Source organism: Dromaius novaehollandiae, chromosome 2 (genome assembly GCF_036370855.1).
Source record: "Dromaius novaehollandiae isolate bDroNov1 chromosome 2, bDroNov1.hap1, whole genome shotgun sequence".
NCBI lineage: Eukaryota > Metazoa > Chordata > Aves > Casuariiformes > Dromaiidae > Dromaius > Dromaius novaehollandiae.
The window spans coordinates 76,043,969-76,070,727 of record NC_088099.1 but is presented as its reverse complement, the minus strand read 5'-3'; the positions used below and the strand labels follow the sequence as shown (position 1 = coordinate 76,070,727).

Genomic DNA, 26,759 nt, shown 5'->3' with positions numbered 1-26,759 from the left:
GGTACGACTTTCTAGCTCTAGCTCCTTTTTTTATAAAAACATAACTCAAGCTCTATATATTTATCCTAACCTTTTAAAAACAGATGTACTAAATATATTTATAATTATTGTCAAGTTATAAAAAGATATTTATTTACTGTAAAAAATTAGATGGCTTTTGTAAATTTTGAGAGTGTAAGACTCACAAATATTAATCATTGATGTTATATCCTATTCTTTGCAGTTAAACTCCCCTTGATAGCATTTCATTCTTTACACAGTTCAACTTTTCAGTTACCTTTCTGTTCTGATTCTGCCAAAATAATACCTTTTTTATTCTAATGTTATGAGAAAAACACATATCTTGTTTACCAAAAAAAAAAAAAAGAAAACCAGTTTGCCATCCCTTTCAAATGAATTTCTCAAGCTGCAGTGTGGCCTGCAGAGTGAAAATGTGAAAATAAAATAAATAGTCTCATAAATTCATGTACAAGGTTTTCCAAGAATGCAGTCACTGCTCAGAAGAGGAGACAAAGAGGACCAGTGAAGTATAAAACACTGTGCAGACTAATTTGCAGTTCTACAGTGAATGCCTTTATTTGGCTTGTGCCGTTCCCTTCCCTTCCTTCTAAGAGGCATCAGATTTCTAGGAGAGAATGAACATTAATTTTTTTTGGCATTTCTTACAGGGAAAAGCCAAAAGGACTAGTGATTTGGGATGAACTTCAAGACATTTGATTTTCTGCTAAATCTTTAAAAGCAAGATTTTTGTCTTAAAAAATAACTGGATACTTGTTTCTGTTTCTAGTTTACAGATTTACAGGGACATAAAGAGTTAATTAACTTAGACTTAGACAACAAATCTGTAGTCAAGTCAGAAACAGAAGCCTGGGTTCTTTGGTCCCCTGCTCTCTGTGTTTTTGTTAATACATATGTGATAGCTTATATTTTTTTGTTTGATAATATTTTGAGTTGTTAGAAAGCTGCCCAAGTAGAAGCTGGTCATTTTTGGATTATGCTTTTAACTGGTATCACCATCTAACCATCCACTACATCAAGCATCAGTCTAGCTACTTGTTTTTCTTACAGCCCATCCATTTTCTTCTACACCATGACTGTACAGAGAACACTTTTAAGCTGCTGTGCAGTATGCTCCTCTACTTATGCAAATTGCTTATGATATTCTAATTTACTGCTTAAGAGAAGTTAGCAACCTAATAGCTAGGTAAGAGGCAGTTAGGGATCATTTGTATCTAAATATAATTTTAATTATTGAGGCAAAATATGCCAGATACATTATATACATACAAGATAGTGTATGGATAGGAAATTGCTCCTTAATAGGCATACTTCTTATAGTAAAGCCCAAAGATGCTTCAGGCTTTCTTTCATGCTGACTGTTATTACCATTAATGCAGTGAGAAACTGTATTAGCAAAAAAAAACCCCCAGAAGCGGTTATCAATTCCAAGACATTTAATAAAGTTTCATAACTATAACATACAAGGATCACAGCAGAGACAGATAACGGTGATGAAAGAAGCACAAAGGCTGAATAGAATGTAAGGGGTTTTTAGCTGTCAAGGAAATTTGAAAGTTGACTAATATAACTGTTACTCTTGTTTATATCACAGTGCTAAATGGAAAAATACCCTTTAAACATTGGTTAAACAAATAGATTTAAAGCATTCTCTCTAACAAAACAGAACACTGGCTTTTCACCAAGCAATTCAACCTGTGTGAAGCAGAAGTGTAGCTAAACCATCCTGGGAACTCTGACTCACAATGTCACACATCCTCCTCATTCCAGAGGGGAAACAGTTCACACCACCCTTTTTCCTGGCACAGCTTGCTTCCTCCTCTCCAGCTCTGGGATGCAGCCCAGCCCACATACTGATGAGGCCAAGGTTCTTTGCACACTCTGCCCACCTCGAAAAGAGGAGAAATCAGTCCACTAATCTCTTCTTGCTGTCTCATATAGAACAGGAGGTAGTCCTTCCTCTTCTGTGTCATATTTCAAAACTGACTAAATATTTGCGCAAATGTTGACATTCTGGATTTTTTTTAACTTCATAAATCACAATGTTGCTAATCTGACTAATTTTTAAGTGAATTTACTGTTACTTCTTGGCACATTTTCATCAGTTTTAATACAATGAGAACTTTTTTTGTCAGTTTACTGTAAATATACTTTGTTCAGGGGCCAGAAAATGTGTACTTACCACTTAAATGCACCAGATATGTTTGCTGAGTCTGAATATGGGGACAAGGTTTTATCCTAGCTCCCTCAAATCTAACCTTCGGTTCTGGTTTACTGATCTTTCCTACCCATTCATGGGAGCAATTATATTGAAGGGTATAGGCACTCTCGTTAGTTATGCTGTAATTAATTTTAAACGTCAACTAAATCATCATGAGTTCAGCTACTGATTTGGTACTGGTCCTTCGTGGGACTAAATATCTGAATTTTGGCTACCTCTTTTGTTATTAAATGCTGTCTACTCTAATCATGCAAGTAGACTCTTGACTTCAATGACACCACTTCCACGAGGAAATGTTATAGCCAGTGGTTAATTACTCTTCTTCATGAAATGATATAGTGCTAAATGGGTATAGAGATACCATCTTCAATACAGGATGTTGTTACCCTGCTGGTAGATTTTGGAGATGAGAGGAATGAGAATAAAGCTGTTGTGAGGCAGATTTGTTTCCTGAGACATTCAAGACACTTGCTTTGAATAACAGGCCCCTTACTGTTCCTGCCTCCTCATGTTACTTTTCATTCTTCCCTCTTTTTGCAGTGCTTCTAAGAACACTGCCACATACTACATAGAAAACTAAATATTCTGTTGTAACTGGAAGTAGGATGGATAATGGTAGCGACTACTTCTGCTCTTGAATGAGTTATGTGAGATGGTTAAGAAAATGTTATGTGTTGGGGAAAAAAGCATTTAGTTTAGACTGATGGACTGAAAGGGAAGCCAATAACAGCTTTTGGAAAAGGTATAACATTCCTTTGAGTAGGCACTTCGAACAAAGGAAAACATACAGCAGAAGAGCTAGGAGACTAGTTGTAACCATCACATGAAAGAGTACGTGGAACAAAAGAGAACTGGAAAAAGAAAATTAGAAGATACATTACAATTACTAAAACAAGAATAGAGGATCATACACTGGGACAAACTACTATTCCTGTTACCATCTGCAGAAAACACATAGCTGGCTAAATGTCAAAGCCTTAATGATATCCTGAAGAAAGCTGGATCTGTGAAGTGTGAGCTAGATGCTTAGGGAACAAAATGCAGGAAGCAAACCTGATGGGTAAATATGCTTTAAGAGTGGAAAGAAGCATTTGATTCAGGAAGCATCAAAGGATAGGAAGACTGCAGAAAGATTCTCTGTTTGTGGGAGAGATCTGTTTCTCCAAAGAGGCAACTGAATATGTTGGAAGAAGTAGAATAATAGTAAAACGTCCTTACATTGCTTCTTATACATGCAAGTACAAGAAAAAACTTACTGTGAATCATGACAATGTTATTGTTAAAGTTTTCTCTCCACTATGGTAGTGGCATAATGCCTTCTTCAGTTCTCCATAGTCACCTACCAGCTCCTGACTTAGAGCGTGATGTTCCTTCAAAACATTTTCTGTCAACAGGAGGAATCAATGAATGGACCAGGTCTATGTTCCACTTACAAATCTAAGTCCACCTATTCAATATTGCTTTTAAATTGTTTCAGGTCCTCATTCTTTAGAGAACTATGTCATTTTCACTTTATGCTTACCAAGTACCTGCTAGCCAGCCTTCCTACAAACTACATCTAGGTCCATAGCAGATCTCTTTATTTGGTCCTTAGTTCCCTAGATTGGACCTCTGCCTTTGCAAGTTGTATCCATTTCTTCCTGTTTTCCTAAAACTTGAAGCACTGGAAAAAGTACTGAAATTAGAACTAGATTCCATGGTTCTTTGGAACCCCGTTCCCTTTTCAAAACTAGCTTCAACTGTCCTCCAGTTTCTTGTCCAGGATTACCTACTCCACTCCCTTTTCCTTCTGCCTTTTTCCTTCATGAGTCATCACAAGCGAGATCTAACTTTCCTGTCTCATATCTGCCGACTTATGTACTGAATTAAACTGGGGACAGATCAAATGATTACAGTGATCCCCTCCTGCAAATTTCCACATATTGCCTATGCATCTCAGAGCGAGACTAGTGCAACAATCTAGTTGTAACTGGTTTCCTAATCCATTTAGAGTCTGAAACTGATTTACTGCATTAAGCAGAGTATTTTACTGCAGGCAAAATATACTAGTGCTTTCTGCTGTACAGAAGCTGGTTGGAGGTTCTGGTTGAGGATTCAGAAGTGTTGCTTTAAATATATAAATCCCTAACTGGCCCATGATTTATTCTCACGAGACTATATTTTCTCATGTATTGTGCTGCCTTGCAACCGACATGTTCGAATTAGAGACTTTTTAGGTGAAGGACCTGGTGGCAGTGCTGTTTTGTGCTTTTGTTATTTGTTTGGACAGGATATTTCCAAGCATGGTAGAAACTGTTAGCTCCATCTTTATATCCTTTTTGTCTGTTCCTAAATATGAAAAGAAAGAATAAGCAGTGAATTAATTCCTTCAGCAATATTCCATTACTGTTATCTTTAAAGAGAGTTGATATCAATGGTAATGTCTCCAAATCTCAGGATCTTATTACTTATTTCTGTTGCTTCATAAGTAGGGAAAAATTTTGTTTCAGTAAAAGAAACTTCCAGCTTATTCATCTTGTGGTAGATCATTGAAATATACCATATGTATGGCAATGACTTCACAGTAACTGCTTCCCAGAGTTCATTCTTGTAAAACTTCTGACATGCTCCATAAAAATATCTTCTAAGTTTTTGTCTTACTGTAAATTACATTCTAAACTGCTTAATAATTTCATTATCAAGATAAAAGGAAAAACCCTTGAAGAAAGCTGAGCACGCTATGAGCCACAGTTGACAGCTGCTCTGGATAATGTACATGGAATAAAAATGGAAACAAAAAGACGAAGTAGATGGTGGGTATGGATGTGAACTATGTCATAGTTTTTCAAAATCACTGATGTTTGACAACAAATTCCTTCTCCAAAGATAACTCTTAAATTATTGGATTTCAATATCATAGTATATATTACTATTCCTTTGAATATTTTTTTGAAAAGAAAGTAGAGATTAAAGGAAAATTATCAGACTTACTTTCCAGTTAAACTCCAATAATAAAACACGTAACTAGAAAAACATTTCTTTCTTAGTGTAGGTCAGGCTAGTCAAAAATTTTACACTATTTCTTTTGTTAATAAAAATACCTATGCCAAAAAATTTGCACTTATTCCACTAGGAAATTCCAGGTTGGGCTGACTTGAATTGAAACAGCTTGGTTTGAAATGTTTTGGTTTCATGTATCAAATTAGTCTCAGACAAACAGTCTCCCTCTCTTTAAGTTGACATTAGTGCACTGTGGTAGTCATGGGCAATGGGAAAGGCAATCTCTCTGGGAAGCTCAGCCCGTTGAGAAGAATGGGAATACCAGTTATAGGTGAAGCACTAAGGGACAAGTTCATTTCAGACCAAGACAAAATGGTGTATTTTTGCATTTCCAAACAGGAATTTTCTACTTGAAAATAAATGAACCAGTATTTTTGCTTTTGGCTACTCGAGATGGATTTTTAAACAGTGTAATTCCCAGGAAGTACAGATTCTGATACTTAATAAATACTACTAGAAACTAAAATATTTAGTGGACCTCTTAAACACTCTTTACATGAGCAGTTATCTAAGAACATCCTCTCATTTAGACTTCAGCTCTACAGGTCACATAGGGCACAAGAGTAATAGTTTTCCAAATTGCTCAGTTGCTGTTTAAGAAGATTTATTTCAGATTTCTGAAAGATCTGGGTCTCAGGCAGATGGGCTGTTGTATGAATACTATGCCAATGCAGTGCAAATAGGGATGTTTTAAGAACTTAGGCTGAGATAAGATGGCAGATCACATAAGATGGCACTGTGTAAAGCAATGGACTAAGATTTTGGGGGTCTGGATTCCAGTTTTGTCTTCCTAGTTTGGCCTGCTTGCTGGATTCCTAATCCTGTATTTTATTTGTAGAAAGTTAAACTTCATATCCAAGATGGTGACAGTCAACATGCCTTGTGTGCTGGAATAAGCTAACCATATTCCATGTACAGCAGTTTCCTGACAGTTACGGAATCTTTAAGAAAGGTGCATTGACAAAGAAGCTTCCTCATTACTACAAGCGAAATAATCCTTTCAGAATAATTTTTCTGTTCAGAATATTTTTCTTCATAATTCAACCCCCATAGCTTTCTTCATTTTCTCCCAAGACTTCCAGTTTCTCTGTTTTTATCTGCTAATGTAGTCAGAACTCTATGCTGTTCTATAGCATTTGCATTTTGGATTATAAATAGTGCATTCCTTTGTTTGTACAGAACCAGAACATGGCATACTATACAAAATAACAAAAGCTTTAACAGATGTGGATACAATGCTATACTGAGGAATTCTGACTCTAAGCTGTGTCATAGTCATGAGTATTTCATTTTCTAATATGAATCACAGTACAAGCTCACATTCAGAGTTGTTGCTGTTAAAAAACACTGGCTGAACCCTTATTCAACCATATTTTATTTTCTTTGTTTGCTGTCAGCATATGTCTTCAGGCTCTTCTTTCTAAACATTATCACAGTAAGTTTTAGGAATCATCACCTTCCCATCACTGTTTTTCACACAGCCTCCACAAGGTCAAACTCCTGGCTAATGCTAACCAACACTTTTTCTTCCAAGGCCAGCAGTTTCTGTTTCTGTTTTAGAGAGGATGCTAGCAAATTCTCTTCTTTTTTGGACATCACATGCTGGCTTCCTTTCTCTTTGGATTGTGTGTGTTTTTTATAGGACTGCAGCAGTGAGGAGAGATTGACACTTGCCCAGGTTCCAAGGAGAAATAAAAGGATAGCTGGGTGTAGACCAGCCCAGAGGCTGGATGTGCTACATCTCAGGAAGGTCCTATGACAGCAAAAGGGATGGCTTTGCCAAAGTTAGAGGATGGATGAAGAAGAGGTGCAAACTGTTGGAGAAGCAGATGAAAAAGGGCTTAGAGTAGGAGAAACGTGTTGGCTTTTGGAGGGTAAGGTGTTAGGGAAGAAAGAGCAAGGTAGAGATCACAATGAGGAGGAAAATGAGGAGTGCCGTATAGCAAAGAAAGAAGAAAAGAGAAGAGAGATCTGGGGAGGCAGAGAAAGTGAAACTAAGTAGCAGAGGGAATCTCATCTGCAAGCACCATGGGATAAGAAAATTCCATGTGTTGAAAGTCAAGAGAGAGAGAACAACGAGATAAAGGAGGGAGGATAAAGACAAAGAGGAAAGGAGGATATAGGACAAACTGGGAGACTGGAGAGGGCACAGAGAAATATCAAGGAGCACTCAGCTGAGCATCAGGAGATGTCATGGAAAAACTAGAGTTAGTGAGGAGATTCAAGAAGAAGATGGATAAAAATGGGAATAAATTAAGTTAGAGTGAGGGTAGGCACTGAAGTGGGTTGAGGGAAAAGGAATATTCAGATGTGAATAGAAATACTTTCCTTGTAGTGTTCTTCAGCGATCTTAAAACCTTAGGATCATTGTATGAACAATGAGGCTTTGGAGATGTATCTATGGGTGTAGGAACTGGCACACATTTCAGTGTGTTGGAGGGGAAAAAGTTCATTCATTGATTGGTTTATTTTTACACTGACCGTTCTTGTCATTTTCATGTTTGCTAGTGTCCAACAGGAAATGTATCCAGGCATTTTGTGCTTTGTCACTTTACGACTTGAAACTTACTGGTGTTTTTTCAGAGCATAATTTCCTATTGGCAGATTATTCTCTTCAAGAAGCCCACAAAATAAATTACACTCTCCATGCTCACGTGCCCCCTTATGCACACCATGTAGATGGTTTCATGGATTTAAACAGAACTTCAGAAGAAAAAGAGATAACCCAGCACTGGAGGACAGAATGGGAAATAATCAGACCTGATGGTGGTCAGGAAGGTGTTCAAATACTTTTTCGTATATTTTCAAGCAAATTTCCTGACATTATCTAAGATACTGGAGATCACACCAGCTATTTCAGATTTCTAGGGAAAGGCTACTATAGACTATGTATTTGGGACATTTCTGAAATTAGTTTTGATTGGTCACAGGCCTGAGATCCGTGTAAAGGGGTTCTGTTTCACTGAATACCTTAACTAGTCCTGTGTTCGTGTTTATATTAATAACACATCTTGAACTGGGAAGATTAATGAGTAAATTAACTATTCAAAGATAAGACATTTAGCATTGTTGTGACAGAGAGAGAAAACAAACAGGTCTCTGGGTTCTTGGGGAATAAGGCACTGGAACATTTAGGAGAAGCACGACTTCTTTCCAAGTACCTGCTAATTTATACAGCCAGATTATTTTTCCTGGTGTGCATGTTTTGATTTTTTGCATATTAGATCTCAAAATGTGATTTCTAAGCGCTCTGGTCTTCTTCATTTTTACCTGCTTAGCATTTGAAAATCCTTACAATAGAGCATAATCCTGTAAATTCTGTGAATTTATGGGTTTATCTAACCAATGAAGATTTTCAAGATTAGATTTAATGTGTTTCTGTATGATTACAAAATATTCCTCCTACAATTTAATGGTTAATGGTAAAGTTAATGATAAATGACAGTTTAAGTAATGATCAATGGCAGTTAGAAAACTGGATAATGAGAGGAGCATTTGAGTGTTTCTCTTAACATATAATCTTTCTAAGCATTGTTCTTTAGAATTTTGGATTTTTTCTTAAAGTCCTTTCTGCTAACTTTCTTTTGTTTCGTATTGTCACCATTCTCATTTTACAGAAATAAACAGTCTTCCTGTAACTGGCTTCCAATAGCACATTGATAATATCTGTATCTAACAGGTCTCTCCAAGTCAGGGCATGACTTTCAATTACGTATCATTCTCCCTTTCCCTGATGACTGATACTGCTGATTAATTAAATGGATAGCATAACTGTTCAAAGCACTAAGAACAGTAAGAGTGAAATCAGCCATCACCTATGAGACAAGCAGCTATTGCTTTTGTTCCATAATGATACAGCTGAGGTATGTGAAGCTAGGATGCCTGCAGGAAGTGCTCAGCTAGGATCATTTCAATAGTCCTCCACTCTGTTTTGGTTGTTGTTGACCTGTATCCAGCTGCTTTTGAACCTGATGAAGGTTATTGATCCTAAATTCTGCCTATTTGACTTTTTTTTTGGATGGCTCCTGAATCTGGATTTGCTAAATGAAGGTTGTTTCCCTTTTTGCATAACTCATTAAGGAAGAACAAAATGAACAGCTACAATGGCAAAACAGGCCGGTAACATCAGACAGCATAGAGAAGCTAGAGAGAGCAACCTCTTAAACCAGATCATCAGCAGCTACAACGATCTGTCTGCTTGTGCCTGTTGGTGCAACCTGCTTCTCAGCTTTTTTACCATTGACAGTTTGTAACAATTTCAGATGCTTACATGCACACACACACACACAAACTCGTTAGGAAAAAAACTTATAATTCACATTGTGTGGTCAGACTGAGGTCAATTCAGTGAGGTCTAAGAGAATAGGAAAAGATGCAGCTTTTGGATCCTGGAGTCCAGATTCTGGTATGAATTTGAGTAGCCTGAAGGGATATCAGCCATCATATATGAAAAAAACCAATGTTTGTCACATGTGAACAGTTTTAGCTGTACTTTTATCTATTGTCCTTACTGCCCTGCTGTTGCAGTTGCACTGACCTCAGTACAGCTCTCTAAATGGCAAATTCTAGGTGATTTTAAAAAGCCTCCTCAGTTTTTATGAGACTGTGGGTTAAAGTTTCTCATAAGAACCTCCTATAAATCCCACAGGAACTGGTGCTGTTTTCTCCTGAAAATGGAGATAAGAATGAAACTCAAATTTTCTCATGGTGTTAAACAGCTTCTGTTGAGGATTTTGGAAATGGGCCACAAGGTCTATGTAGCAGCTGTTGTGATGTGGGGGAAATGGTAGAGAACTGGAAACTGAGACCAACAGCTGCAGAATTATTTGTTGTCCTATATTCTTCTCCTTTTTTTTTTCAGTATTTGACAACAGTCTTTCATAACAAAACCCCATTTCTGGGTCTGGGGTGTGGGATGAGCAGTACCCTTAGCACTCCAGAATGAGGAAGAAGACTCCCTGATTTTTTGTGATGAGCTGCTAGAAGAGTAGTTCCACTGGGTTGAGAGAAAACAACAGTGACTTTTCTGTGGAAAATATGTGCAAGAAATAGTAGTTACACTTTTGGAAGACCCATGCTAGGTGATAATACTGTGGAAGACTGCCCACTGTGTTGGAGAAATGAAGTCTGAGTGCAGCCATCCCCTGTCTTGTGTCTGAAAATGTATGCTCTTCAATGAGATACTCAGAGAAAGCTGCTAGCTCCTTAACTCCACTAACAAAGTTCTCATCCTCACCTCTGAAGTAACATCTCATTAGGTAACCATCATGACCTGGGATTCAGACCACTGGCATCTCTGAGTTTTGCAGTGAGGCACTGAGAGAATCCATATATCCTTTCTGTGTGTCACCTGCTTCCCTTCCCAAAGGCCAAAAGGCCAATATCAAAAAAATATTGTGGTTCACAAGAATGCAATAGTAAGTCGTCATAGCACGTCTTTGAAGATGTGGGTAGAATGGCCATGGGAGGTATAACAAACTCTGGACTTTTCAAGAGCAGTTGGAATGATGTGATCACTGTTGGATGGAAGGAAAAAGAATAACTACATAAAAAAAAATCAGAGAATGTTTTAAGGGGGAACTCTGTAGGCTTTAGGTGTACATTCACAGTTCCCTCAGATATCTGTTTCTCTACTGAATCTCTCCGTACTTTATCTTACTCATAAAACGATCCATTTCCAACCCTTTGTCACATTTCAGTGCTTCAGTCATACTTGCAATACTTTGAAAATCATTCTTTTCCCACGGAAATTGTCTGAAAAATATAAAATATAAAAATGTGAAGTCAGGTTTTTGATAGCCAAGGCGTGCTACTGAATATATATCCTATTCCTTTCTATATCCTATACTTCGTTGTGATGCATTTTTAGATAAAAGTTACCATTATGATGAAAGAATTTGTCATCAATTCTTTGTCATAATACTCTCTGCAAAGAAAGAATCATTTCAGAAACTTCAGCATATACAAGATGCAATTATTCTAAGATCACACTGTAAAAAGACTTTCAGCATACTGTAGAAGAAATATAAGTAGTATTCTATTACCAAAAGTGCTTTACCATCATCCACACCTTCATCATCTTTAAACAATTTAAAAATTGCATTTGAGAAGTCCTCACCTAACCTATAAAAGTAATTTATAGTAGCTGGAAAAGCTTTTAGGTTCCTTTCAATTGCATTGCACACAGACAACCATTTTTGGTGAATAAATTTTAGTATTTTTGCATATTCTGTTGAAAAATGAAATACATCTTGAAATTTCTGGTCTTTTTGGTATATGAGGATTTGATTAGAAATTTTGGGTACATAACTTTCAAGATCAAGAGTTATTTTATCAGTAACATACTTTGATGTATTATGGACTATGTGATCACAGTTAGATAGAAGCAAATATTTTTTTTCCCCATTAATTCCTTAGAAAAAACTGTTTTTCAAATTTAGCATTGGCAATTTCACATATTGATACCCTGTCATAGTTAAATCACAGGACTGGAGTATGTATTTTACATTTTTTTACATGCACCTATTGCAATTTCATTACATTCTTGAATTTATTCAGATATGTACTAGAATATTCCCCTTGTAAACCTATATTAACATAACTATGCTAAATATTACATTCCAATTATGAGAGGCCACAAAGATGTGTCCTTTTTATCAAAGTCTTTAACTATTTTCTCCATTAAAAGAGGAGCTAATATGTGTTTTTTGAAATATATAAAACCTTTATTCTCCAAGTTATAGGTAAAAGAGTCACACATTTCAGATTAAATAATCTACTGTCACAATCATGAGAGGTTTTTTGTTGGCACACTTTTTATTGCTCTGTAGCAGTCATGTCTGCATTTTGCTATTTCTTACCAACAAAATAAATGATTTCTTAGAAGAAATACTGGAATTGGTTTTTATGATTTTCTCTTTTAATATGCTGTCTATATCTGATAGTCCAGTATGAACAATAGAAAAACTCTTACATAGACTTCAGTAAGCCTCATGGCAATTGTTATCTCTTTTGCAGAATGCTTCCACAGTGAAAGGGTATCTCTTGTTTAGCTAATGAAATGTTTTAATCATCTTTAAAGTCATCACCATCATGTATACAGTGTATAATTCAACCAAATAAAAATACACGAGGAACACAGCCAACCTTAATTAATCATCACTTAGTGCCTGTAAACATGTATGTTAGAAAGACAGGTATCACATATGGCTATATATGACATCATAAGGAGGAAGGATGGCATAACCTTTATTCAGAGTAATTTTAGCTGCAGAGCTTTGAGATAGGCTGGAGTTTCTTCTGGAGATATCTAATGTATTTTCTTACATTTCAGCAACAGCTGGAATCTTTTCTGTATAAAGTTTACATGCAAACTTAGGAAATTTTGGGTTCAGGATTCAATTCAGTAACTCAGAAGTCTCTGTAGGAGTGAGTACTCATCATACTTCTCTCAGCTGTTTATTCAGGATGTGCTGTACCTCTGCTTTCTGTGGAACTCTCACTTGGCCTTTATCAGAAGAATCCCATTTCTCCTTCCAGTTCCATCAAAACGCCATAACTGTTCTTTGTAGAATATGATAGTGTGTGGGGAGAATAACAACAGCAAAACCCCTGGTGGCTGAATTTCTTCATTATTTACAAGCTGCGAGCCTCTTATAAATCTTCCATCAATCTCTGGTAAAGCCACGAATTAAAAAATTATAGAAGCTAGAAGGACCTCGGTTGTTTCATGCTTCTGCCTTGCCTGCAGTACTCGCTAAACATCTGCAATAAAACATAGTGGTCTGCATATACAGTAAGTATTTTCTGTTCATGAAGCTTTTTGAAAGGTTTCTTCCTTGCATGCCATTTCCCTAACTGGGTTACAAATGCAAAAATAAATGCCTGGGGAAACATCAGTCTTCCATAGGCAAAATCTCAAATGCAACACCACTGCCATGATTTTGTATTTCATGTGTGCATTTCAGGATAGTCACAGAATAACAGAAAAGGATATTTTTTTCCTAGGCTTTATCTTTAGGTGTTTTTTTTAAAGATTTCATTTCCACAGGCTGAACTGCACCCTGAAACAGGTTTTAATCACCAGTTAGATTGGTTGGTGTTGCTTGGTACAACTCATGCTAGTAACATTTGACTGACTGGTTCCACCTTTTTCACATCCTTCTGACAAGTAAGTTAAAAAAAAATACACCTGAAATTTAAAGCTAGTTCATCCAAGGTGAAAAAAATTATTCTGCTAGTGGGGAGTGCTGACACTTGTAGTCACATCGGTGACACATTGTAGATACAATGTAGACACACTGTAGTTACATCAGCCCTCTGACTTGAGCGCATCAGAATTTGCTCATTTTTTTGACGTTGTCCTTAAAACCTACCTCTAGCTGGCTAAGCCTAGACAGATGTAGGCTCACACAAGATGTGTTGACGTTAATGACTTATTTCAGATCAGAAGTGCGCTTTTGAAGTGATTCTCCTGATTTTTCCCACTTACTGTGCTGTGGTTTGCATCACAGAGTGGTCTCAGAGTGTATGAACTAGATTCTGTTTGGATGAAACTAAACCAAACAATGTGCTTGAGGACTGAGTGTTCTCGGTTCTAAATGTGCTTTACCGCTACTGGACATTCAGTCCAGGGGACCAGGCAAAAGCTGAAGTATGTCTAATGCCAATGTTGGATCATCACCACCAACCATTTTCCATCTGTGGATTCATTCTGACTGCACCACACAATTTGCTAATGTAGACATAGCCTCAGACAGTTGGCAGGCAGAGAACAGGGGGGTCGTTTGTTTTCAGAGTTCATAGAAAAATGTCTTTAGAGCAACAGGGTTCTGTGTTTGGAGATCAAGGTTCTAGTAATCATGTGTCCTGCATTTGGATAATAAATTTTGAAACCAAAAGGGAGTTTTGGATGTAGTGAACAGAGAGGACAGTGTGACTTTCTACAGCTTTGAGGTAGCCAAAGAAAACCAAGCTGTTTGATTTTGTCTTTAATGAAGCTGGGTCTAAATTATGATGTCTGCAGGCATATGTTTTCAGACTGGATTTTGGGAACTGGTGAAAGACCTGCAAATCAAAACTTTAATCAAAGAAATGGGTCACAGTCTCCCGCTTTAAAGATTACTGCAGTAGTGTTTGTATTGAACCCATCTTGAAGGAAGTGGGAGATCATTACTGGCAAATGTTTTCAACTGAAGACCTTTGCTGTGAAACTTTGCCCCTGCTTGGAAATTAGAACACAGTTAATCTTCCAGGCATGGGATAAAAACTGCCTTCTTGGTTGTAATATCACTATAATTAGCAGTTTTGTGTTTCTCTCCTTGGCCAAATTTTCAGTAAATAGCGCGGTTCAGTATCAGTCTCATGTCCTTTTAATTTTGATTCTCCATTCAGCTGTGATTCCTTTGTACTGCTCCACTGCCATAAGGAGCCTTGAAACCAGTAAAGAGCCTTGAGGAAAATTTTATACTTCAGGAGGGGATGGGATGGGATGCAGGCATTTAGCAAAAAATAGTACAGCATCTTTTTGTCCCCAGTAGTTTTGAGATCCGTCCTGGAAAAATAAAGGGATGGCTGGGTAAGCACATCAGCTATTTTTGTCTTCTGAAACAATCCTTTTGGATTATAAGAAGCTAGGTGCAAATTAAAGAGGCCTATAGCTATCTTAAATTTACTAAGGTCAATGACTAGCTAGCCCTAAGAAGGGTGAGAAGAAAGATGGCAGAAATCCCTTTTAGCAGAATCTGTGAGCTCTGTTGTTCTCAGCTTTTGGCCAGACAGGACATTCAGGCACTTCAAGTTTACAATAGGTACTCTGAAATCTGAAGAATGAAAATAGAGGTTCTCTCCTATCCTGACACACTGAAACCAAAATAGGCCACAATAAAGCTCCAGCACTCATATGAAAACACTCACTATTATTTTCTGTTTATTTGCTATGTCTGTGGAATGGATCAGGCCATCCCCCAGTGTTTTTGAATCTCTCCTACCGTGCCTGCATGTACAGAGCCACCACCACTTTTTTCCCATGTGTGAGAAGCAGTGAGGCTGCCTGTGAAGGCATGCTGAAAGTGGCATCTACTTTATCGCTTCCAAGAGCGTGCACAGCCCTCAGTTAAAGCCAGAATTTCCAGCCAAGCAGTGTTGAGTGGACCAGTGTTTCCTTTAGCAATCCATTGCCAGAATTAGTGTTAAAGAGGGAATTCAACTTTTGATGTGATCCTACTTCTGGCTGTTAGAAACTTTTGAAGAGGCTACAAAGGTGATCAGTTGTAAGAGCTAGGAGAGGAAGCTAGCTTCATTTCTTTTGAAATGTAGAGCCACAACTCCAGTTACAATGGATGTGAGACCTGCCTGGTTAAATGAGAAGGAGGGTAAGAACTCACTTGGACTTAATCCAGTCCAGCAATAGAGAGAAGTACTAAGAAAGTAAGCATTTCAGAACAAAGTTGTTATGCCAAAACCAGCAAGCTTTGCCCAAAGGACAAATTCTGTACCAAAATTTCAAACCCTGCCTGCTAATGTGCATTCAGGAATGATTTTGTATCAAAACAAAAAAGGATTTATGACGACTGCATCTGAAGACAGTGAAGTTGTCTTTGTAGAGATCTGTACAGCTTTTTCTTCAGAGAAGCTAAGGTCTCAGAAGGATATGTGGAATGGAAAGCACAACTGAATGGAAAGCAGTGGCAACAGAAGAGCTGCTGGACTGAGAGATGGGAGAAGTGGAATTTCTTGTCCAGAGGACCCTGATTGTATTAAAAACTGAACTGAGGCTGTAGTAGAGCTGTGGTCTAAAGAACAAATTACTCCTTATAGCTTTTACAGCATTTCAGCAGGTAGTTCCCACCCTGATGCAGTCAGATGAAACAGCAAATTGCAGCTTTCAGTGCAAGGAACATGCAGTTACATTTTGTTGGGCTGGACTGCATTTTACAAAATCTCATCTGTTACTTTTGGATGCCTGGGTAACTACGCTGGCACCTCCAGGCTATTAAGAGCTGAAGACGGTTCCATAGGTCGTGTGTAAGGCCCTTTGCCCTTGATTTGCAATGTAGTCTGAGATTTAATGTGACTTAAAAGACACTGCAATTTGAGAAGTCTTAATATGCTCATTCCTTCAATAAGAATATCCACTAGTCAGTCTAGGTTCTTAATAACTTGTAACATTCTTATCTGGCTTACTTTTTTAAAACAAATTTTCAAAGGCAAACTCATCACTGTTTCTTCTCCTATTAATTTGTTCAGCTCTGTTCACAGGCCTGCAGAGTTACAAACCCTCTCTGATCGTATGCTAATGAGTCATTAGTAGTGACTGTCTGTTAATGTGAATAACTCACCCTGCTTATTCACTCTTCATCCAAATAAAAAAGTCTATTCTGATAACAAAAATGCTATAACCACCTAAGAATCAGCAAGACAAAATTAGAACACTTCTTTCTCAGGCCTGCCACAAATGGGGCTTAACTTGCCCTGTCTATGCAGTGATCCTTACTATGTTTCCTTTTTTTTCCCCTTGTTTTATTTAAGTATATATATTAATTTAACTACACTTTGTGCCTAAGATTGCATAACTGCATTTTTAATCAGATTTTAACATTTAGATGACTAAGAATAAAAGGTCAACACTATTATTAGTAGCATAGCTTTACTGAACTGCGATTTTTCACCATAAAGTTGACACAAGGTCATTTTAAGACTTTTACAGTTGTATTAGCAAAGGAGAATTAGCTATTGACTTCTCAACAAAGTTAAATAGTAGGCAACAGCTACAGGTTAAATATTAAGCCATTGGTCCTTCATTTTAAGCAGTAAATGGCAATTGTCTTCAAAACCACTTGAAAATTCAGGCAACATCTTGGACCTGGTGCAAGGAAAGACTGACTTTAATTAGCACAAAAGAACTGTAGAAATTTTGAGCCAGACTACTTTTGTGCACTTGCATACAACCTTGCAAAAGTAAACAAAGGTGGAGTTCTGCCTACTACATATTGCTGTCTGAGAAACTCAGAATAATTTTTTCAAGAACTACCAGTGTTTGCTTGTGTTAGCACACATGTGGCAAGACTGGGGATGCAATCAGATGAGATGACTGAGCTGACTTCACAGCTTGCTGCTGCTGAAAAACAGTCCACTTTTTGCTGGGTTAGTTTTCTGTCACTTGCATGAACTCAGATGGCTCCTTGAAGGGTCAGATAACCACCAGAGTTAGCCCAGAGGTGGGCTTGGGACCACTGGGGGTGAAAGCAAGAACACAGGTCACCAGTGACTAAAGGAAAAAGGAGGAGGGGGAGGAGGACTGCTCCTTTTAGTAGCCTTGATTTGCTTGGTCATCCTATTTGAGAAGGCTAGACCCTTGACATTCTACAGTAGCTTTGCAATAGAGCAGAGTCTCTGTAGTTCAAGCATTTAGACCCCCATTTGATAAAAAATTGAGGCTCCTGTACTTTGCTGGATTTGTAACTTCCTGTTGATTTAATTGCTTTTCAAGGAGTTTGGCAACAGTTAGGATCTATACCTTATTGTGTTTGGCTCTATGGAATTATGAGTATGATGATAACCTTGAAAATATGAACCAAGTTTAAGTTGGTGTAACCAAGTTTAAACTGTTTGCATTTGCTGACAGCTTTAAATAATAGCTACCATTAGGGGGGAGGGCAAAAAGTCCTGCTCATTTCACACATGCATTGTGTGCTTCTAGCGTAGTTATTTTGGCATTTTTTTTCCAAGATGATACTGCATACAGTATTTGTACCCTAAAATACATCATTTTATTGCAATTTGCCACCAGTCATTTCTCATCCCTTTGCACAGCCAGGACCTGCCTGCAGCTCTCTTTTTTTTCCTGGGTTTCCTCTCATGGCTTTCAAGTCTGCCTGAAAAAAAGCACGTGATGCCTGCACTGCTACACAGCTAAACTTGTGTCTGAGCAATGCCCTAATTTACTATCCAGCCATACTACTAGCCCTGGACTAAAGCATGCTCTAGGTTAGATTTTGAAATGAGGAGCTGGGTCAGAGCAGAGACAAGAGACATGGCCAGCATTTCCATAGGTGGTCATGAGCTATGTTCTGTACGCTGTATGGATGGAATGAGTAAGCCATACCAGAGGCTAAAAGGCAGGAACTGATAGCTGTGAAGAAATAAGGAATGGTTTTTAAATGCATCGAACATGTGAATGCTCCTAAATCACATCAGTGCAAAGTCAAACACATTAACTTATTTCAGTGTTAAAATCATCTTTTCTCTTTCTTTTGTTCGTGGCACCGGTAATGAGGATTCAGGAGTCAGATTTCTAAGTTTTATTGCTAGCAATAAGGTGCCTCTTGGTTGGGAGCACAAGAAAGGACCCCGAGCAGCTTTTTGTTACAACTTTTAAGTGATAGTAAGTTGTTACGTATTTAATAACTTTAGTTTACATAACCAACCAGATCTATCCACGATTCTTAGTTCTACCAATCCCCTTGCCATGTTACAGTACAAGATAGTTCCATGCCAGCCTTATGCAGGTATACCTCGGAGATATTGCAGGTTCGGTTCCAGACCACCACAATAAAGTGAATATCACCATAAAGCGAGTCACACAAATTTTTCTGTTTCCCAGTGCATACAAAAGTTATGTTTATACTATACTGTAGTCTATTAAGTGTGCAATAGCATTATGTCTAAAAAACCAATGTACATACCTTAATTAAAAAAATACTTTATTGCTAAAAACCATCATCTGAGCCTTCAGCGAATCATAATCTTTTTGCTGATGGAAGGTCTTGCCTTGATGTTGATGGCTGCTGACTGATCAGGGTGGTGGTTGCTGAAGGTTGGGGTGGCTGTGGCAATTTCTTAAAATAGGACAACAATGAAGTTTGGTGCATCGATTGACTATTCCTTTCACAAAGGATTTCTCTGTAGCATGCGATGCTGTTTGATAGCATTTTATCCACAATAGAACTTCAATATTTATATCAAGTTACAACTTCAATTCACAATAGAACTTTCAAAACTGGAGTCAATCCTCTCAAACCCTGCCGCTGCTTTATCAACTAAGTTTATGTAATATTCTAAATCCTTTGTTGACATTTCAACAATGTTCACAGCATCTTCTCCAGGAGTAGATTCCATCTCAAGAAACCACTTTCTTTGCTTACCTGTAAGAAGCAACTCCTCATCCATTAAAGTTTTATTATGAGATTGCAGCAATTCAGTCACATCTTCAGGCTCCACTTCTAATTCTAGTTCTCTTGCTGTTTCCACCACATCTGCAGTTACTTCCTGCACTGAAGTCTCGAACCCCTCAAAGTCATCCATGAGGGTTAGAATCAACTTCTTCCAAACTCCTGTTAATGTTGATATTTTGACCTCCTCCCACGAATCACAAATGTTCTTAATGGCATCTAAAATGGTGACTCCTTTCCAGAAGGTTTTCCAATTTACTTTGGCCAGGTCCATCAGAGGAATCACTATCTATGGCAGCTATAGCCTTACAGAATGTATTTCTTAAATAATAAGACCTGAAAGTGGAAATTACTCCTTGATCCAGGGGCTGCAGAATGGATGTTGTCTTGAGCTCTCGGGTGACGAGGTGCATTGTCAATGAGCAGTAATATTTTGAAAGGAATCTTTTTTTCTGAGCAGTAGGTCTCAACAGTGGGCTTAAAGTATTCAGTAAACCATGTTGTAAACAGATGTGCTGTTGTCCAGTCTTTGTTGTTCCATTTATAGAGCACAGGCAGAGTAGATTTAGCGTAATTCTTAAGGGCCCTAGGATTTTCAGAATGGTAAATGAGCATTGACTTCAACTTAAAGTCACCAGCTGCATTAGTCCCTAACAAGAGAGTCAGCCTGTCCTTTGAAGCTTTGAAGCCAGGCATTAACTTCTCCTCTCTAGCTATGAAAGTCCTAGAGGCATCTTCTTCCAATATAAGGCTGTTTTGTCTACATTGAAAAATCTGTTGTTTAGTGTAGCCACCTTCATCAATTATCTTAGCTAGATCTTCTGGATAACTTGCTGCAGCTTCTACATCAGCACTTGCTGCTTCACCTTGCACTTTTATGTTATGTAGATGGCTTCTTTCCTTAAACCTTATCAACCAACCTCTGCTAGCTTCAAACTTTTCTTCTGCAGCTTCCTCATCTCTCTCAGCCTTCACAGAATTGAAGAGAGTTAGGGCCTTGCTCTGGATTAGGCTTTGGCTTTCTGTTTGGCTTAAGGGAATGTTGTGGCCGGTTTGATCTATCCAGATCACTAAAACTTTCTCCATATCAGCAAAAAGGCTGTTTTGCTTTCTTTTCATTCGTGTATTCACTGGAGTAGCACTTTTAATTTTCTTTCAAGAACTTTTCCTTTGCATTCACAATTTGTCCAACTGTTTGGACATTTCTAGCTTTTGATTTAAAGTGAGAGACGTGCAACTCTTCCTTTCACTTGAACACTTAGAGGCCATTGTAGGGTTATTAATTGGCCTAATTTCAATATTGTTCTGTCTCAGGGAATAGGGAGGCCCAAGGAGAGTGAGAGAGATGGGGGAATGGCCAGTCGGTGAAGCAGTCAGAACACACGCAACATTTATTGATTGTTCGCCATCTTATATGGCATGATTTGTGGTACCCCAAAATAGTTACAATAGTAACATCAAAGATTAGTGGATCACAGATCACCATAACAGATAAAATAATAATGAAAAAGTTTGAAATATTGCGAGAATTGCCAAAAACGTGACAGAGACATGAAGTGAGCACATGGTGTTGGAAAAATGGCACCGATAGACTTGCTTGCTGCAGGGTTGCCACAAACCTTCAATTTGTAAAGACTGCAATATCTGCAAAATGCAATAAAGCGAAGCATGATAAAATGAGGTATGCCTGTACAGAGTTGCACCTCATTATTTTAAATTAGTGACTAACTTCTTGACTCTCCTTCCCCCTCTGATTCCATAGGTATTGTGGATTAAGTTATAAGCTTGTGTTCTGTGTTATGGAACTCTTACTCTGTACAAATGTACCTTTTCTGGAAAAGTAGGCTTGCAGAAGTTCGTGTTATTCAGAGGAGGAGCCTGCATTGGGTACTCTGTCACTTAAGGAGCCTGCTTCTTTTTCTTTGATTTATGCAGGAAAGTTAACCATCTGAGTTTGTCATCTGACAGATGCAGGTTATGTGTTTCTGTCAGTCACTGTACATTCTCTGCTGCACCTCTGGGCTGGTGTAGTAGCTTTCTTTTTACTGAGGCTAGTTTTTAATTGTCAGCTGTTTAATCTTTGAAGCTAAATTGTTATGAAATACTGAAGGGGCAACAGATAATGCTATTTACAGTTGTGTTTTTTAAGATATGGTGGAGAGCACAAGAGTACTTTAGTTAGAATATTTTAATCATATAAATGAAATAATTTCCTAATATTAGGATATCATCAATGATATTCTACTTTATGAGGAAAAATCACATTTGAACATTTTCTCACATGAGCAATAATATTGCCATGAAACAGCTCTAGTCTTTGTTTTTTTTCTGTTACCCCTTGGATGGTGAAAAGGACTTTGAGTTAAGCTTACCTTTTCTGTATGATGCACAATACTTTATTCTGCTACGACAAATGAGTTAAAGTAACATGTCAAATAGCTGAAGTAAGATACTTTGCATTGACTTAGGTGAAAATGAGGTTGCTCTTTTTTAATGGACTCTTACGTTTCAAAATTTTTTTAATGTAATCTGATTTAATGCCTTTTCTATAGATGAAACAAATTTTTGTAGTTCTCGGGCAGTAACCACTTCCCATGAGCATTAGATCACAACTGCCTCACAGTGATCCCGCACAAAAAGAAGTAGACTAGCTTTCTTACTATTCAGCATTTTTAACAGATGGTTTTAGACAGATTAGGTGCTAAAATCTGCAAAGGATGAATTATGAATTAATGATTGCAAACAACTCTGATTATAGGGTTTTTTTAACTGCTGCATGGTATTATGATTCTGTTACTTTCTGCATGGGTTTATTTTACTTTCATGGGTTCACAGATAAAGCATAACCCTTACTGGATAGAGCCTTATACAATCATTGCTACTCTTCCAGTTGTATTGTTCTAAACTGGTGGGGTTACTAAGTAGTAGTGATAGAATCTGGTCCCAACTCATAACTCTTAATCTACTCTATTACAAAGAGCAAATGGGATGATTTCTTATTTTAAACATAAAAATGAATTATCAAATGGTAAGGTAAGTCTAAACACAAAGTTACAGAAATCGTGAATGAACAAATGCTTGAGGTCCTTTCACAGGTATATGGAAAAACTAAAAATTATGCAGTCACTTTTGTCTTTGAGCAACATTTTGTAGTGACTTTTTGATTAAGCAGAATGAATGTAACCAATTAGTGTGCTAAGCACTTCCAAATTATGTATTTTCAACTACAAGTAAAGCTAAAAATGGGATCTGGTGGCTATGTTTTTTATTCACAGGTGTCAAAATTATTTAGAAAGCTAATATTGTCCAAAGTTGCAAGTGCTTGAAATGCAGAAGACAGATCAGTATATGGAATATTCCTTTTCATTATCAAAGATTCCACATTGCAACTCAGAGATACATGTAAATAGTCTTAAATCTTACAACTGAATGTGTTTTTGTTGATCTTGATCATGTCAAGGAAGCAATCAAGAGAATGCACAGGATCTTGAACAGAAGTGAATAAGAGAATGGTTCCTGGATTATATGCATTTTGTTTTTTTTAAATTCTTCTAAGTGGATAATAGTTTCATTTGAATAGCCTTTTCCAGAGCACTTTTTACTTCTCTATTTATTCCTAGGTAAGTAAGTGCTTTTCAAGAAGAAATATGAGGTGTTATTCTGAACTTTATAGGTGAAAATGCTGCTAAGGAAGCCTTCTCTAAAAAAAGACTTGGAACCTTCCTGTCTGCAACATCCAGTGCAAGACAGTTTGAGTAGCTGATATTCATACCAGTGAAAGTGCCTGTTGATGGAGCCAACAAGCAGCTTATTCCACATTTTCAAGAGCCAGTCTTCAAGAGCCTGCATTGAATTGAATGGAATTGAAAGAGTTCTCAATTGCAGGCAATATCAGTACTTTTTTCCTATTACATCCTTTATTACAGTATCTGAATTCTTAGTTCTGCAAAAGATGCTCTTATTGAATAAGAGAAGCTCAGAGCTGGCTGCAAATGGTGTAAGCATCCACACGTCTTGTTTACACAAGCATTAAAAGTTTAGGTATCAAAACAAAGGCAAGCTAGGCAGGAAAGCCACAGTAACCATGTTAGTAAATTAAGTTATTTCTGAGACTTGCATCTCTCTGCTGAGAACATGTCTGCATCTGTTTCAACTACATCTGAAAGAGTACATTTTAAGCAACAAACTTCCCTCTAAGTTGATTTGTTTTCTTAAACTTGTTCAAGCACAGGATCTCTAGGTGCAGAACGAAGAGAGGTAATAGCTTTGATTATGAAATCTACCTGTTCAGGTAAGAATATACTGAACTAGTGGGCAGCGAGAGTGGAGGAAAATGTTCTTTTGTTGGCCTGTACATCCCTAAAACAGATTATTGGGTCTGTGAGCTCATGTTTGATTTCTTAGTTATGCAGTCTTGCACTTCAGCAAGACTTAAAGACAGTACTTAGAGGCTTGTTCCCAATGAAAAGTACATTAAATCTCTCTTTATTTTTGGATACATTTTAGGATAAATACATATTTTCTGATGCTCAGTGTACTTGTTGATGCACATATATAATCAGAGTTGTGATGAGAAGTCTACATGACAATTCTGCTTGTTGTCCTTATGGACTGGATGTCAAATGCTAGCTGCTGCTTCTGTGCTCTCTCGCGTGTATGCTTGTATGCTGTAGCGGATCTGGGTGTCAGGATAGCGTGTGCTGCTGTCTGGCTAAATGAGGCGGTGAAGGCCTGTGTCTGCATGTCTTCAAATAGTGCATAAGACCTAGTGAGATACAGTAATTAAAGTGCAACAGTAGACGTAGTTCCCCTCCAACTCAATATGAACTACTAAAAGTATGAGTGGTTTGGGGAAGGCTGCTTGTTTTGACCAAATGTGCTACATATGATATCAAATGTGGCAAAATTGCTTTGCAGCAGGCATCCGTTGTAGGTTTTATAGCTTCTTGTCTCATCTGTAGTGCTACTGCATTTTCTTAGCAAAGGCTTTCCATTGTTGTCATTCCCTTATTTTCATAATGGTAGAAAATTCCTTTTTGAAATTCCCTTTTATAAGCTAGAAAGGAGAAAATACACAAAACAGAAGAGGAGTGAATACTATAACTAGTCCTCATTGTACAGAGAAAATATCTTGGAATATTTGCTGTAGGAAGAGGAGAAGAACAATTAGGTCGAGGCAGTAACAAATGTAGTTGATGCAAGTCTGAATCATCCTGTGTAAAGCATGGGCAGTTACCCAGGGGGGTGTTTGTAGAGTGCCTTCCAGTGTAACTTCTGTTTGTGGGAGTGGCTGTGAGATAGCTAGGTTTCCTCTGATCTTTATATATAGTAGTCTATAAATACTCCCTGAAACTAAGCCATGGAAGGATCACTGAATTCTGCCATGCGAGACTTGATTACACTGATAATAAATAGACATTAGAATATTTTTAGCTAAGCACGCTGTCTTGATGCTTCCCGTGAATGACGCGTACAACAACTTAAATATCAGTATCTTAAGGCCTTCAAAAGGCTTTGAAAACAGTTGTTTGAGACCTGTCACGATCAAACTTGTTTTTGTAAATATAAGGTGCATCTTGCACTTTGCTTAAGGCTATATGTTAGTTTCAGTAAAGGATTTGGGAAAAGACCATTTTTTGAGGCTGCTCATAGCAAATGACAAAAGATGTAGCTGACAATGTATTGAGAGACAGCATACTGCTTAAACCAAGTGTCTAGAATCTCAGACAGGCATTCCATGGGAATAGCATAAGAGCCCTGATCAACAAAATATAAGTACCGTCAAAAAGACTGCTTCCTTTCTAGCACTTGACCAGTAAATCCTAAAGTAAACAACATACAATGTATTTCTTTTGTGCAAAAAAGACTTTCAGATAATCTTTTTGCTCATTAATGCCTGCCCAAACACCACAAATGCTAGTGACCTTGCACGTTCTTTCTCTGCAAACTAGAGTATAGTGGAAATTTTCTTAACATCAGTTGTGTTTAACTTTGCCTTGAAAAGTACTGGAAAGCTTTAATGGCCTAGATTAGCCAAGGGACCATTTAAGAAGGTGAAATGCCCTGGTTCTTCATTTTTATGATGGTATGGACTGCTTGAGTCCCTCTAATTTGTTTGAGTTCAAAGTCAGAAAGATACTTTCAGCACACATACTTAAACTTTGCATTAAGATGAAGGGATAATATTCCAGAGGAGAGATGGCTGTGTAAAGATCATTTACAAGATTTTGCTGACTGCATCTCAAATGTTAGTTGCTCCTGTCTGACTGGGTAGTACCTGACTGTATGCTGATTTGGTGAGAGCTGCTGCAATGGGTCAGGAAGCACATCACGTACCAGCTCTTAAAACTCTGTGATGCAGACATGTTCTAGTGGTGCTGTGGACACCATGTAGTGGAGAAAAAACTAAAAAGTCGCTATTGTAACATTTTATAAGTACTACCTATAGCTTGCTGTTGTTAACAGGTACTTGCCTATTAATATAAAATTCCTCTTGAGGCCTATCTTATATTTTATAGACTCCAGTGCAAGTCTGATTAACTGTGGCAGATGAGAGAGGATGCATCTCCTTCTAAACAGTAAGAGGTGTCCTGTAACACTTGCCTGCTGCATTAGCCTGGGTTCTGGGTTGGTGACCACAGCTATGTGATTTCTTTCTCTTAAGTAATACTCTAATTTTATTAAATAATGCAAATGTGGTCCCAGCAGTGCAGTTTTACTGCATTAGGACTAATATCTGTCACAGCAGGATACTGAGAATGAGTTTCTCTGGGAAGCTGTGGGTATGCATAATGAATTACTATCCCTAATAAAGTCTTTTTAATCAGGAGTCCTTGTCAGATCAATTCAGTTAAGTGAGTTTGCACTTTGTGAACACAAGGCTCCAGGTCCCTGACTTGGGTAAAACACCACATCTACTTTGAAGTCAGTGCACACACAATTAAATAAGTTGACATCCTGGCCCTAAGAGTTAACTTTTGTGTGTGTTTGTGTGACAAGAAAACTAATGTAGCTCTATAGTGTCCCCAGTACATACTTAGAATATGTAATCATGCTTTGTGTGTTTCATTTTTCCCTCCAACAACTTTTGAACCCTGTTCACATCCAGAGACTCTGTACCTATCAGTGTATTTCAACCACATTTGCAAGAAAGATAGATGTTTCAAAGATACAACTTTCCAGTAAGTTTGAAGGAAGCAGATAAGAAAGGAGAGACACTGTATATATGTGTAGAACTCTGAGTGCACTTTTGAAGCAAATTTCTCAACTGCCTGCTCTCAGTGTGTGTAGCTTCATGTCATGGAGTGGTC

At 37.7% G+C, this 26,759-nt stretch overlaps 1 long non-coding RNA gene across 3 annotated transcripts in view; it reads right to left on the bottom strand.

The window, feature by feature from the left end:
- Positions 1-9,573: 9,573 nt before the first annotated feature.
- Positions 9,574-26,759, bottom strand: part of LOC135327515 (uncharacterized) — a 36,175-nt gene continuing 18,989 nt past the window's right edge. The window contains exon 4 of one of the 3 annotated variants that reach the window (XR_010387741.1): positions 9,574-11,032. This is a non-coding gene — a long non-coding RNA (uncharacterized LOC135327515). Of the gene's footprint in view, positions 11,033-11,827; positions 14,832-26,759 lie in introns of those variants that run through there. The other 2 variants (XR_010387742.1, XR_010387740.1) reach the window with 2 other exon arrangements.